The sequence below is a fragment of the Odocoileus virginianus genome, chromosome 16 (genome assembly GCF_023699985.2).
Source record: "Odocoileus virginianus isolate 20LAN1187 ecotype Illinois chromosome 16, Ovbor_1.2, whole genome shotgun sequence".
Classification (NCBI taxonomy): domain Eukaryota; kingdom Metazoa; phylum Chordata; class Mammalia; order Artiodactyla; family Cervidae; genus Odocoileus; species Odocoileus virginianus.
In genome coordinates, this window is record NC_069689.1 from 29,456,142 (window position 1) to 29,471,338 (window position 15,197).

General features: G+C 37.4%; 1 long non-coding RNA gene across 1 annotated transcript; it reads right to left on the minus strand.

Moving 5' to 3' along the window:
• Positions 1–3,164: 3,164 nt before the first annotated feature.
• LOC110137515 (uncharacterized) lies at positions 3,165–13,464 on the minus strand. The gene is made up of 2 exons (XR_002313943.2): positions 4,110–13,464; positions 3,165–4,009 (listed from the first exon to the last, which is right to left on the minus strand). It is a non-coding gene; the product is annotated as an uncharacterized lncRNA (long non-coding RNA).
• Positions 13,465–15,197: the final 1,733 nt, after the last annotated feature.

Here is a 15,197-nt window from a genome sequence, read left to right on the forward strand (position 1 = left end):
AAAGAATGGAATGCATCATAAGGACTATAGCGTGCATGCATGCCCAGTCGCTAAGTCATGTCTGACTCTTTGCGACTCTATGGACTGTATCCCACCAGGTTCCTCTGCCCATGGGATTCTCCAGGCAAGAATACTGGAGTGGGTTGACATTTCTTCCTCCAGGGAATCTTTCTGACCCATGATTGAACCCATGTCTCCTGCATCTCCTGCGTTGGCAGGAGGATTCTTTACCATTGAGTCACCTGGGTAATAACAAATTTTAATAAGACACCAAATATTATAATAAAAGGGCTCTGAAGCTGAAGTTAATTTAGTATGTCATGTTTAGTTCAGAGTAAAATCAGTAGTTAGTGCCTGATTTGTACATACTGTGTGAAGAAAGAGATAACTTCTCTGTATGATCATTTTGTTATTTTTCAAAAGCACTAAATTTTTGTTCAGTTGAAAATACTTCCAGAATAAACCTATCTGGTCATTTCATGGACATGACACATTCGTTTGTGAATCAATTATTGTAAATGAGATTAAATTATTATGCTTCTTTTCATTATGCAAATTCTCTGTATCATCATACTTTTTGGTTTGGGGGTGCTGTATTTCAGTGTCTGGTTATATTGACACTAAAACAAATAGTTGGCATATATTTGGAGTGGACTATAACTCAGAATAAAATTTAAGTGGTTTGTTTAAGTGTTGTGAAGTCAGGAAAATTGTTGAGATAGTAAACACATAAAAACAGACTTACTCAACTAATACATGTTACTATCCATTGCTTGGGTAAAGAAATTTACTAAGAAATATATTTTATATATATATATATATATATATATATATATATATATATATATACAGAGAGAGAGAGAGAGAGATGAAAGAAAATATTTGAGCAGAGTTTAAGGTAACAATTACAGAAAAGCTGCCACATTAATAGGAATCAATAAACTGATCAGCTTTTTTCTCCCTATTTTCTGCCAGAGAGACTATTATAAGCAAAATGACAGAAATGGAGAAGGGGAGAAATGCATACACTACATGTAAAGTATATTCTCCAGGATTATATTTCATTTTTTAAGTGATGATATTGTACTTTTTCATCTTTACAAGTTTGAATCACCTCCTCTAATAAAGTTTATTTACCATTTGCAATGACCACTTCCACACTCAGTCAAAAATAATAATAATTACATCAAGAAAACAGCAGTGATACTCCTGATTTTAGTGTTTGCTTTCCAAGAGATATAAACCATTAAATTAATTTTTTTTCCTGCCATCATCAATTTAGTTAATAATTTGGATCATTCAACATCTCCATTAAAAAACCATAATGTGACTATAAAAAGGATAAGAAAAACTCATACTAAAAGGAGAGGCAAGCAGCAGATAAGAACAGAGCTAGTTAAAAGCACTAAAAGCAGAAATATTTACAGATCATTCATCTTCAGCTTTTTCTAGAGCAACAAATCCAAACAGTGCTATGCCTTCTGTTGCTTTCTTTCACTTTACAGACGCTGAAAACTTTCAAGTTTCTATCTCCTAGAAGTGGGATAGGAAAAAAAAGCTGGTTATTATTCCTAAAGCCATTGAAATTGCATTTGTGGCATCAAAATGGATTTTTTTTTAAGCAGGATGTTGGATTGACAGTAAAGCAGCTGCTCTGCAGCAAACGAAAGCAAAAATTAATAAGAGACCTTAGCAAAAGAAAGACTATTGGTTTTGCACACCCAGAGCAAATTGGCTGGATTTAGAAGAGCACACTTTGATCTTTTCCAGACTAATTACTGCTCTGTGGTTTGACTGTTTGTGCATTAGTTGCCCTTCATACAAAACCGAAACTGCTGTGGTACACAGCTGTAATACAAATGAAAATTTGACATTCAGTAAACAAAGCGTTGCAAGGGTCATTCTTTTAGCACAATAACTGCATAATACAATTTTAGAATGCCTTTTGTATACAAAAAATTACACATTTTAAGGCAGTTTTGAACTCAGAGTAGGCAGTCAAGGCTATTTGTAAAGGATAGAGAAATTGCTCCCAACTCTAATCTATAAATACAGATTGAAAACAGTTTATTTCAACATTGTAGAAATGCTGAGGAATTTACATATTTACAGAAATAAATGTGTCTGTTTTTAGAAGATGGTTTTTCATTTGTCTATAAGGTTAATTGGGAGCAGATTTCTTAAGTAGCTGTTTGCAGTGGCAATAATGGTGTTGATTCACCAATTTGATTCTAGATTTGCTTCTGGGAAAGAATTCAGATTATTTTATGTGTAGACTCTATATTAAAGTATTTAATGCTTTCTTTATATGTTTCAGAAAGTATAATGAATTAACATTTTCTTTTTTTTATTTTATTTTATTTTTTATTTATTTTTATTAGTTGGAGGCTAATTACTTCACAATATTGTAGTGGTTTTTGTCATACATTGACATGAATTAACATTTTCAACAACTACCAAAATTGAAGAACTTTCCATTTTTCGTTATTTAAACATCACCATAATTATTAAAGCATAAATCTCTATCTGCATAAGAAATACATTTAACTTACACCTGAGTTTCCCTTCTAAAGGGCATGACTTTATCTAGTTTGTATTTTTAATGTATTCTGACAGTCACTCTAACAAGCTGTACAATAACTTATCATCATATTCCCAAAAAATAGATCAAATATATGGAAAGGCTTTTATAATACCTGACTCAGTTTGTATTTAAACCAAATTAACCTTTGGAGCTAGCTATACAAATGTTACCTAGTTTTTTTCCAACACACGTTTTTATGCGACTTTGAGAATATCTATACTTAAAGTCACACAATTTACAATAATCCCATTGTTTAGTGCTGAAATATTTGAAATACAGAGAAATATTTGATTAAAGAATTGACCTATCAAAAAACATTGCTTTTTGCTTTGTTTATGCTTTGTTTCAAATGTTTCAAATATTTGAAAAGAGGTGATTTAAAGAAGATGAATGATATAGTTTACTCAATTAACTGTTCATTAGAAACTGAAAAAAATACTTATCCAGGATTGATTAATAACCAATAACCATAACCAAGACAGTATACCATGAGTGTTGAAAATACTGAATTCTAAAAAAAAAAAAAAAAAGAAAAGAAAATACTGAATTCTTCCATTCAACCATGTAAAAATACCACACATTAGATGTTGGACAAATTTTATTTCAGTCATTATTTCTTTAATTGCTATATGATTTATATAAATTTTATGACCTTCAGAGCCTCCCCTTTTTGCTTTCAAAAGTTAGCTGGATACATTCTTTATAGACACACAAAGCTGTTTTATAAATGCCTGTTTCTGTCTGGCTCATTTACCTTTACCTCACAGAACAGCTATCTTGGGTGGGGGGTGGGGGTAGTTACCTATTCACAGCAAGACTTGAGAATTCAGGACAATAGATTTTCACAATATGTTTAGGAGAGGCCCAAAGCTCCAGTGCTAAGCGCCATGTGGAAAGGTAGATAAATACATAGAGACAGAACCATAGACTTTAGCCAAGTGGCTTGAAGAATAACAGAGAATCTATAATGCTTTCTACTTCAGCGGCAATCAAACTCAACCTCTGCAAATTAATCAGCCTGCAAAACACCAAGAATGGAGAAAAGAGGATATTGATTCCTGGAGAAGTCACCTATATTTTATTTTCCCATTAAACATAATCACAGAATGCTATTCTAAAATGTGAACATTTTCCCCCCTGAAGTATAAAACAGACCAGTTCCTTTTTGATAATATTTCAAAGATTATCTCAGAATGACTCCATGAAACACTTTGGTTTTAATTTTTATCATGGGAGAAAATTATTAAGTATACCCATAAAAGCATTATTTGCCATGCGCTTTTTTCAAGGGTGTTAGTGTCCTGGGGTTATAGCAATTTACTGATGACACTGTTCAATGTGCTTTCTTTCCTATGACCACTGACTCTTTAATGTCCCTTTCCATTTACTTTTATCCTCCCTTGTGCCTTCAGGTTTGAAAACTATCTGCAAAGAAACAAGAAATTTAAAATTAGTTTTATTTTTTCCTTTCCAAAATAAGTTTCCTGGTTAAACACCCAAATGAAAAGACCCCCTTCTGACTTACCTTAACTCATAAATCTAAAGCAAATATGTTCATTGGGTTAAAATTTTTTACAATAAAACTTGTAATTCTGGAAAACGGAAGTTGGGTTTTACTTAGCAGTGGAAGCTGTTTTTTCATGTCTCCATAATTATCCTGTAAAACACTAAATAATTCTTTCATGTGCTAAACAATCAATTACAGCTTTGTGATTGAAAGACTTTTTGAACACCCACCCCCCAACAATAGTTAATGTCCCAAGTTTGTGCTTTGGGAGTTATTAGAGTCACAAACACTGTTTTAAATTTAAAAAACACCTAATTAAATGGAAGTCATTCATAAATAGCAACAAGCATAAATCAGAATGAAATAATAAAGTCTCCATGTCTGTCCTCTTTTCCCATAAGACTCTTAGAACATTTTGTCCCCAGGAAAAAAACAAAATTTGTCAGTTAGCTAGACATGTTTGTTGAGTAAACTGGCCACCACTGTCACTAGCGTGTTTGGGTATAAAGAATTGCAGCAACAGTCATCCACCGCTAGAAATACTCCCTAAAGCAAGGTGTCTTCCAGGTCATTCCGAGCCCAGGTCATACTGGTCATGCTACTCTGCTTCCTTCTGGCAAGAACTTAACTCTCTCCAGATCAAGAGAAGAAAAAAACTCTCAACCTTTGGGTGAAATGTGTTTGCAAGAACTCTCATTAAAAAAAATTCTCTTCATTTTCTTAAGGTTGGAGGTTACAGGGTAGTTTTAAAATGGACTTAACACTTGCTGATTACTGAGAAGATTAAAGGCAGAAATGGCCAAGACTGGATGGCAGGGTCGCTACCAAAGGCTTCACACCACCACTCTCTTTTAGCCTGCTTTTCACTCCTGTGTATTCAGATGCTCCTCAACTAGATTTGAAAATTTCAGTATTTATCAAGAGCCAGACGAGAAGATAACAACATATTTCAAACATTTCATCATCAAATGAAGGTGGTTATAGAGCTGATTGGCCTTTCACCTTAGGGAAATTATTTCACATTTCTCTTCCTCATTTATAAAGTGGGGTAATAGACAGTTTGTGGAATAAAGCCTCACAAGGGCAAATGAATGAAATTGTACCTTGAAATGGCTTAAAGTCAGGAACAATTTGAGTAAAAAATATTACTTTTCATACATTGTGATCTTACATCAAAGCAAGGGGAATATGCTGCTTTTTCATTTGAACAAATCCAGTAGCAATCATGCTTATTAAATGCTTGTACATAGCATCTGTGATAAAAGCTGTATTGTCATCCAGGAGCTAATTATCTCAAATGAGAGACCTTATATGAAAGTAATGCATAAAGTATAAAAATATAAAATATTACACTTGTAATAATAATAGTAATAGTATTAAGTGCTTGTGTGTGTGTGTGTGCTAAGTCATGTCCGACTCTGCGACCGCATGGACTATAACCCAAGAGGCTGCTCTCTCCACGGAATTTCCCAGGCAAGAATACTAGAGTGGGTTGTCATTTCTTCCTCTAGGGGATTAAGTACTTATCCTGTACCAAACATTATATTCTACAAGGGTTTATTTAACCATCACAGCAACCTTGGGAGATAAATGCGTTTGTGTGTGTGTTAGTCACCCAGTCGTGTCGGACTCTCTGCCACCCCATGGACTGGGGCCCATCAGGTTCCTCCGTCCATGGGATTTCCCAGGCAAAAATACTGGAGTGGGTTGCCATTTCCTTCTCCAGGGGATCTTCCGGACCTAAGGATCGAACCCAGGTCTCCCTCATTGCAGCCAGATTCTTTACCATCTGAGCCACACCTTAGGGCTGAAATGTTTTTATCACCATTTTTAAATTTGTACACCTAAGACCAAAGGACCCTGAGTCACTTAGCTGTTTCACACAGCAAGAAGGATAAACTAGGGAAGAAGCCAAGGCCTGTCTGATTTCCAAACCCCAGCACATGGAACACCCCGCACCATGAACAGGATGGCTCTGGCAAGGATGTTTACCTTTTTGCTATATGAGATGGCAACATGGTGGTTTTGTCATGATTGGCAATTTATACCTTTGGAAATGCAGATTGTTACGAGTTAAGAAGTTGAAATGGGGCATGTTTTGTTCATAAAAGGTTTTTTTCTAAATTACTCTTCTACTGCAGCATTTACCTTTAGAGGAAAGGAAGTAAACAATGGATCCCAGGAGAAATTACCTTTGTTCTTATTTTGTTGTTCGTATGGGCACAATAAGTGCTAGAAACACTAACCAATTACATCATTACTTGTTAACTGTCACATTTTTAAGTGTTTAGTGCCAACCTTTAAGGCACCAGAAAATATTGCTGACAGTGGCACTGTAATCCCATCATTGTGTATGCAAATAAACATATAATTGCCAATTCTGCATATGGAATTTCTAACCTGGAAACTTCCTGGTATGAAAATAACTGCTCCAATAGTAATTCACTAAGTCATCTGAGTCAAGAATTTATAGTTAGGTATAGTTCAGTCGCTCAGTCATGTCCAACTCTTTGCAACCCCATGGACTGCAGCATGCCAGGCTTCCCTGTCCATCACCAACTCCTGGAACCTACTCAAACCCATGTCCATTGAGACGATGATGCCATCCAACCATCTCATCCTCTATCATCCCCTTCTCCTCCCACCTTCAAACTTTCCCAGCATCAGGGTCTTTTCAAATGAGTCAGTTCTTTGCATCAGGTGGCCAAAGTATTGGAGTTTCAGCTTCAACATCAGTCCTTCCAATGAGTATTCAGGATTGATTCCTTTTAGGATGGACTAGTTGGATCTCCTTGCAGTCCAAGGGACTGTCAAGAGTCTTATCCAACATCACAGTTCAAAAGCATCAATTCTTCGGCACTCAGTTTTCTTTATAGTACAACTCTCACATCCATACATGACTACTGGAAAAACCATAGTTTTGACTAGATGGACATTTGTTGGCAAAGTAATGTCTCTGCTTTTTAATATGCTGTCTAGGTTGGTCATAACTTTTCTTCCAAGGAGCAAGTGTCTTTTAATTTCATGGCTACAGTCACCATCTGCAGTGATTTTGGAGTCCAAAAAAATAAAGTCTGTCACTGTTTCCATTGTTTCCCCATCTATTTGCCATGAAGTGATGGGACCAGATGCCATGATTTTAGCTTTCTGAATGTTGAGTTTTAAGCCAACTTTTGTACTCTCGTCTTTCACTTTCATCAAGAGGCTCTTTAGTTCTTCTTCACTTTCTGCCATAAGGGTGGTGTCATCTGCATATCTGAGGTTATTGATATTTGTCCCGGCAACCTTGATTCCAGCTTGTGCTTCATCCAGTCCAGCATTTCTCATGATGTACTCTGCATATAAGTTAAATAAGCAGGGTGACAAAATACAGCCTTGATGTACTCCTTTTCCGATTTGGAACCAGTCTGCTGTTCCATGTCCAGTTCTAACTGTTGCTTCTTGACCTGCATACAGATTTTTCAGGAGGCAGGTCAGGTGGTCTGGTATTCTCATCTCTTTAAGAATTTTCCACTGTTTGTTGTGATCCACAGTCAAATGCTTTGGCATAGTCAATAAAGCAGAAATAGATGTTTTTCTGGAACTCTCTTGCTTTTTCAATGATGCAACGGATGGTGGCAATTTGATCTCAGGTTCCTCTGCCTTTTCAAACTCCAGCTTGAACATCTGGAAGTTCACGGTTCACGTACTGTTGAAGCCTGGCTTGGAGAATTATGAGTCAAGAATTTAAAAGAATCTTACTTTTCAAATATACATTCTATCATTTTGACTATGATAACAACAAACTGTATTCTTTACAACAGAAGAAACTGACAAAGAAAAGCTATAATAGATGGTGAAACAAAGTGCTTTAGTTTCTTCTAAAAGTAAAGTACATCTTAAACTGGTCCAGCCACTTAAGGCTACTTCTAACTTTTAAAATATTTTATAAGAAAAAAATCAATTCCAAACACTCATTCACCACAATTTATACTTCAGACTATTGTAATTAATTTTGGAACATGGTATACAAAAGAAAAAAGGACTAAAAGTTCATCTACAGTAATATAAATCTTGCTAAAATAGTGAAGGGATGATAATTGGAAGTTTCATTATGATGCAGAGGAAATATCTCCTAAAATCAAATATTTTCCTTATTCTACCATTATAGATCTGTGAAAAGCTTGGAGAAACATTAGGAGCTATGTTTTGAAGAAACTTAGTGTGAACTTTGCTAACTATGATCCAAATAAGTTTTTTGATTACTCTTTCAAGAAATTGCAGTATTTCATGCAAAATGGTATCACTTTCCCACTAAGGTAATTTTTTTTACTCATCATGAAATAAAAATCTATATTTTGCTTTTCCTTGAATGTCTCTTTAAAACCTCAAACCAGAAGAATGAGTCACATTTTAAACCATTTTCTTTTTTAATCTTCTTCACTCTTCTGTTTCTAAAGGGATATTTAGTTTTAACTAGGTTGCAATTTCATTTGAAAAGAACTGAACAGGGTTTCTAGAAGGTTTTAAAGATTACCCACTGACAGTATTTTTGGCTGCTGCTGTTGCTGTTAAGTTGCTTCAGTCGTGTCCGATTCTGTGCGACCCCATAGACAGCAGCCTACCAGGCTCCTCCGTCCCTGGGATTCTCCAGGCAGGAATACTGGAGTGGGTTGCCATTCCTTTCTCCAATACATGCATGAATGCTAAGTCGCTTCAGTAGTGTCCAACTCTGTGCAACCCTATGGACAGCAGCCCACCAGGCTCCTCCATCCACAGGATTCTCTAGGCAAGAATACTGCAGAAGGGGGACGTATTAAACTCCTAATTTTTCAGACACTCAAAGCTAGCTAAGAAAAGCCAAAGGTAAATAAATATAAGAAATAATAATAACAAATTATAAATAATTAAGAAAAAAGTTTTCTTTTTTTTATTGTATCTATATGAGATGACAGGTGCTAATTAAACTTATTTAGTAATCATTTCACAATGTGTAAGTCAACCATTAAAAAATTCATTCTTTTCCTTTGTCCAAGTACTGTGTTACTTTAGAAAAAATTATTTAGTTAATGGGGCTTCCCAGGTGGTGCAGTGGTAAATAATCTGCCTGCCAATGCAGGAGACACAAGGGACACAGATTTGATCCCTGGGTCAGAAAGATCCCCTGGAGCAGGAACTGGCAACCTGCTCCAGTATTCTTGCTGGAAAATCCCATGAACAGAGGAAGCTAGTGGGCTACATGGGGTTGCAAAGACTCAGACATGACTGTGCACACACACTTAGTTAATTCCTTATAACAATCACATGAGGTAAGTAGGCATCCATCTTAAAGATGAAGATAAAGAAGTTTAAAAAGATTAAACAACTTGTCAAAGGTCACAGTAGACTTTAAGTCTACTAAAATCTTAAATGTAGTCCAGTAACTGCCCCTCATTATTCAACAGCTATGAAAATAATGAGAAGCATAACTTTCTCAAACACACTATAAACTATGGTGACAAAATACAAATTGGGGATTTTTGAATGGAAAACTTAGAAACTGGGATTTCTGGAATATATTAAATATACATTTATTAGCAAATATATAGTAAATACCTTCTATGTTCTAGGCACTGGGTCAGGTGTCTATGATACAATGATGAAAAAGAACATAGTCTTTGCTCTCCAAATAATGCTCCAAGTAAGCATTGTCTAAACAGACAAATATTTAACAGACGATTGCAATACAACGAGAGGTGCTATAATAATTAGAATGCATGTGTGTGTGCTCAGTCATATCCAATTCTTTGTGACACCATAAACTATGGCCTGCCAGGCTCCTCTGTCCATGGAATTTCCCAGGCAAGAATGCTGGAGTTGGTTGCCATTTCCTCCTCCAGGGGATCTTCCTGACACAGGGATGGAACCCACATCTACTACATCTCTTGCATTGGCAGGCAGATTCTGTACCACTGAGCCACCTGGGAAGCCCCAGTGATGAGAATAGCTAATCCTTTTTGAGGACTTATAATGTGCCAGCTATTGTTAATAAGTGCTTTATCTATTTACTCAAGTAACCCTCACAGCAATCTATGAGATAGATACTACAGAGATAAAGAGGTAGGTTTAACATCTGTTGGAACACAGAGAAGAAAATCTTTCACTGTCTAGAGAAGTCAGGAATTTGAGCTGAGTCTATAGGATGTATATCTCAACAAGAGGGAGTGACATATCCATCAGTATAACATAAATTATCCTCCAGGAACCCCAAACCCCCAAGTCTTGGTGGCTTATAACAACAAAGATTTATAGTTGCTCCCAAACCTGTCAGCTTGGCTTGGGGACCCTTCACGTATCCTCAGTCTGGGACCCAGACGGACAGAGTCTCCTTTGTCTGGAGCACCACTAATTACTACAGCAAGAAAAGGGGATTTCATAAATTATTCAATGGCTCTTTGAGTCTCTATCTATGAGGTATTTGTCACTTCTGCTCTGTTTTCATTTGGCAACAAGTTACATGGCCATACCTACCTTTACTGGGAACGGGAAGTGCCATCCTACAATACACCCAGAAGTAAGACACAGGAATACCAGGAAATAATCCTACTGCCTACAAGGGGGAGGAAAGGATAAGCAATCCCAGGAAAAGACACATACCAAGGCATGGAAGTGAAAGAGTGTTTGGTACACAGTGGTTTCCACTATAAAAGCACAGGATGCACAAGAGAAGTGTGAGGAGGAGAGGAAAAGGGAGGTGAGTGCCAGGTCAGGAAGATTCTTAACACACTTGGCAAGTGCCGACTCCATCTTTTAGACCATGGGAAGTTATTGCAAGATTTTACGCAGAGGAGAAATCTTAATACTACCAACATTTTCATTCAGAAAAACCATGCCATCTGAAGCATGAGAGAAAAATTAGAAGAGATGAGAGACGAGGGGACTGTACGAGGTCACTGTTGCAGTGTAAGAAGTTAGCACAGACTTAGGAGCTACACGCGACACGCATCCATCACCTCACAGTTTCTGCAGGTCAGAAGCGAACTGAGTTGAGCTCTCTGCTGTCCGGCCTCACCGAGTTGCAATCCAAGCGTCCACTGGGTCATCAGAGGCTCGACTGGGGAGAGTTCCACTTCCAAGCTCCCTCATACTATCAGCAGAATTCTGTTCCTTGCAGTATCGAACTGAGGGTTTTAGTTTCTTGCTGAAGGCCACCCTCAGCTTCAAAGGAGTCACTCACAGTTCTTGGCTACATGGGCTTCTCCACATGATCACTTATTTTGTGACAGCTTATTTATTCAAAGCCAGCAAGAAAGAGAGTTTCTCACCTCAGGGAGGGTCCAGACCAGCCTTTAAGAGTCTCACCTGATTAAGCCAGGCCCATTCAGGATAATCTTGATGATCTACTGATTTTAAAGTCAATTGATTAGGGACCTTGAAAAGATATTTCAAGATTCAAGGTGAAAAGTATGAGATCCCAGACTAAGTTAGATTCAAAAATGTTTAAGAGATTCACATACACCTTAAATTTATATAATGTGACTTTTTATTAAACGTTAGTTAATTATCAGTTTGGTCCTTTTTCTCTTATATGTAGAACTGAACTCTGATAATTCTTAAAGTAAGTATTCTTCTTAAATATTTTGATCTTTAGAAGAAAAAAGCCACAAATATTTCAAATATCTGGACATTCTTGCTGTTGTTGTTATTGTTCCATCACTAAGTCGTGTCCGACTCCTTGTGACCCCATGGACTGCAGTATTGCTGAGTTTTCCAAATTTGCTGGCACATTGAATGTAGCACTTAAACGGCATTATCTTTTAGGATTTTAAATAGCTCAGCTAGAATTCGATCACCTTCTCTATCTTTGTTCATAGTAACGCTTCCTAAGGCCCACTTGAATTCACATTACAGGATGTCCAGCTCTAATTGAGTGACCACACCATCATGGTTATCCAGGTCATTAAGATATTATTTGCATAGTTCTTCTGTGTATTCTTGCCACCTCTTCTTAATCCCTTCTCTTCTTAATCCCTCTCTTAATCCCTTGGAGATCTTGTGATGTGGTGAGTATATTTTATACATGGGATGTGTATTGGTATACTTAGGGTCCAGAAGATAGACTATGCTAAGCAGAATAATGACTCCCAAAGATGTTCATATTCTGTTCCTGGAACCCTTGATTATGTTATATTACACCAAAGAGTTATTAAGGTTGCAGTTAGAATTACAGGGAGATTACCTGGTATTATCTGGGGGGGAGGTCCAATCTAATCACAAGAGTCTTTAAAAGTGAAAGAAGTACAAGAGAGTCAGAGAAAGACTATGGCTCAAAATGGATTTAAGACCTAAATGTGAAACTGGAAACAATAAAACTCCTACAGGAAAACAGAGGCAGAGCACTCTCTGACATAAATCACAGCAATATTCTTTTTGATCCATCTCCCAGAAAAATAGAAATAAAAACAAAAATAAACAAATGAGACCTACTTAAACTCAAAAGCTTCTGCACAGCAGAGGAAATAATAAAGTGAAAAGACAACCCACAGATTGGGAGAAAATAGCTGCAAATGATGTGGCCGATAAAGGATGAGTCTCCAAAATTCACAAACAGCTCACAATGCTTAACAGTATCAAAACAAAAAACCCACTCAAAAAATGGGCAGAAGACCTAAGTAGACATTTCTCCAAAGAAGACATACAGATGGCCAATAGGCACATGAAAAGATTTCAACATTGCTAATTAGAGAAATGCAAATCAAAGCCACAAGATATAACCTCACACCAGCCAGAATGGCTATAATAAAAAAAAAAATCCACAAATAATAAATACCTCCTACACTCTTGGTGGGAATGTAAATTGGCACAGTCACTATGGAGAACAGTATGGATATTCCTTTAAAAACTAAAAACAGAGCTACCATGTTGTTATTCAATCGCCCAGTCGTGTCCAACTCTGATCCCACGGACTGTAGTATGCCAGGCCTCCCTGTCCCTCACCATCTCCCGGAGTTTGCCCAAGTTCATGTTCATTGTGTCAGTGATGCCATCCAGTCATCTCATCCTCTGATGCCCTCTACTCCTTCTGCCCTCAATCTTTCCCAGCATCAGGGACTTCAAAGAGTCATCTATGTACATCAGATGACCAAAATACTAGAGCTGCAGCTTCAGCATCAGTCCTTCCGGTGAATATTCAGCGTTGATCTCCCTTAAGATTGACTGGTTTGATCTCCTTGCTGTGCAAGAGACTTTCAGGAGTCTTCTCCAGCACCACAGTTCGAAGGTATCAATTCTTTGGCATTCTGCCTTCTTTATGATCAATGAAGCTATGAGCCATGCCAAGCAGGGCCACCCAAGATGGATGGGTCACAGCAGAGAGTTCTGATAAAATGTGATCCACTGGAGGAGGGAATGGCAAACCACCCCAGTACACTTGCCATTAGAACCACATGAACTGTATAAAAGGCCAAAAAGAGCTACCATATGACCCTGCATCCCACTCCTGGGCATATGTCCAGAGAAAAACATAATCCAAAAGGATTCATGCACTCCAGTGTTCATTGCAGCACTGTGTCCAACAGCCAAGACATGGAAGCAACCTAACTGTCCATCGACAGAGGAATGAATAAGGAAGATGTGGTACATACATATAATGGAATATTGTATTAATATTACAAAGAATAAAACAATGCCATTTGGAGCAACATGGAAGGACCCAGAGAGAGTCATACTGAGTGAAGTAGGTCAGACAGAGAAGGAGAAACATCTTATGTCATCCCTTATATGTGGAATCTACAAAGAAATGATACAAATGAACTTACATACACACTAAGGCTCCTCCAAGGTAGAGAAGTGCTCAAAAATCAATAACATAAATGTTCCTATACGCACCCTGAAGGACATAATATAGGCTATTTTATCTTAATCTTGTCTAATAAATTCATTTCAAGAATAATGCTTTAATAATGCTATCTGCTAATCCAACTAAATTCCATATTCTATCAGGATTAAAGAATTACATTCAGCTATTAAAGCTCCTTTCTTCTGAGAAACTGAGACTGCTTTTCCATACAATGGCTTTAAATGTCACATAATTTCATCAAAAGGCAGTAGGCATTCCCAAATAAAGCTAATCCCTACCCCAACCCCAATTGTTAACATCTATTGGAATTAGGTGAACTCCTTGTTTTGTCACTTAGGAAACCCTGAGGAGAATATTGTTTAAGTAAACAAGGTTTAAGGGTTAAGAGAAGGCATTCAGATACAAAACAACTAAATTTTGGTAAAGCAAGTTCATAATTTTCAGATAATTTAAGGTAAACTATTTTCACACACACAAAAAAAACCTCACAACTTTTAAAACTCATATGTCAGATATGTTCATTTTCAAGAAATTAGAAGAAACAGACAAGAATATGAATCCATTATCCCACTCTCCAGCATAACCTCTATTAACATACTGCTGTGCATCTGTTGAGCTGGTATTTTCTGACTGTCCCCTTGGGATCCCCTCCGAATCCTGCCCACCCTGCTCTGTGTTTTATAGGTTGATCTACATGAACTGCATCAATGGACCTTTTGCAGTCTGACTTCTGGTTAAGCTCAAATGAATGAAGGACACCAGCAGGAGAGTCGGGAGAGGAAGGAAAGAAGGGCCAAGATATTCATTTTGCAGCAACCACACTGTGGAGCTGCTTTGGGAAGTCTCCATCACTTTAAGAAAAGTCACAAAGCCTGTCAAAAGGCCACACGGTTCTCCCTAATAGCCTCTTCCTCTGGCTCCTTCTAGCCTCCAGGCGGTTCAGTGGTAAAGAATCCACCAGTTAATGCAAGAGGTGCAGGAGTCGTGGGTTTGAGCTCTGGGTCAGGAAGATCCCCTGCAGTAGGAAATGGCAACCCACTCTCCAGTATTCTTGCCTGGATGATCCCATGGACAGAGGGGCATGGCAGGTTACAGTCCATAAGTTCAGAAAGAAGTGACGCAAGCGCAGCTGGCTACTTCAGGCAGGCACAGATGTGGCAAGAACATCCCACCCTCCATACCCTTATCAGTTGCAGGTTCTTGTACTATATGTCATTGTTTCTCTATGTCCTGCCTACACCTTGTGAATAACACCTATATGGAACCTGGCACAAATTACTCAAATTGAG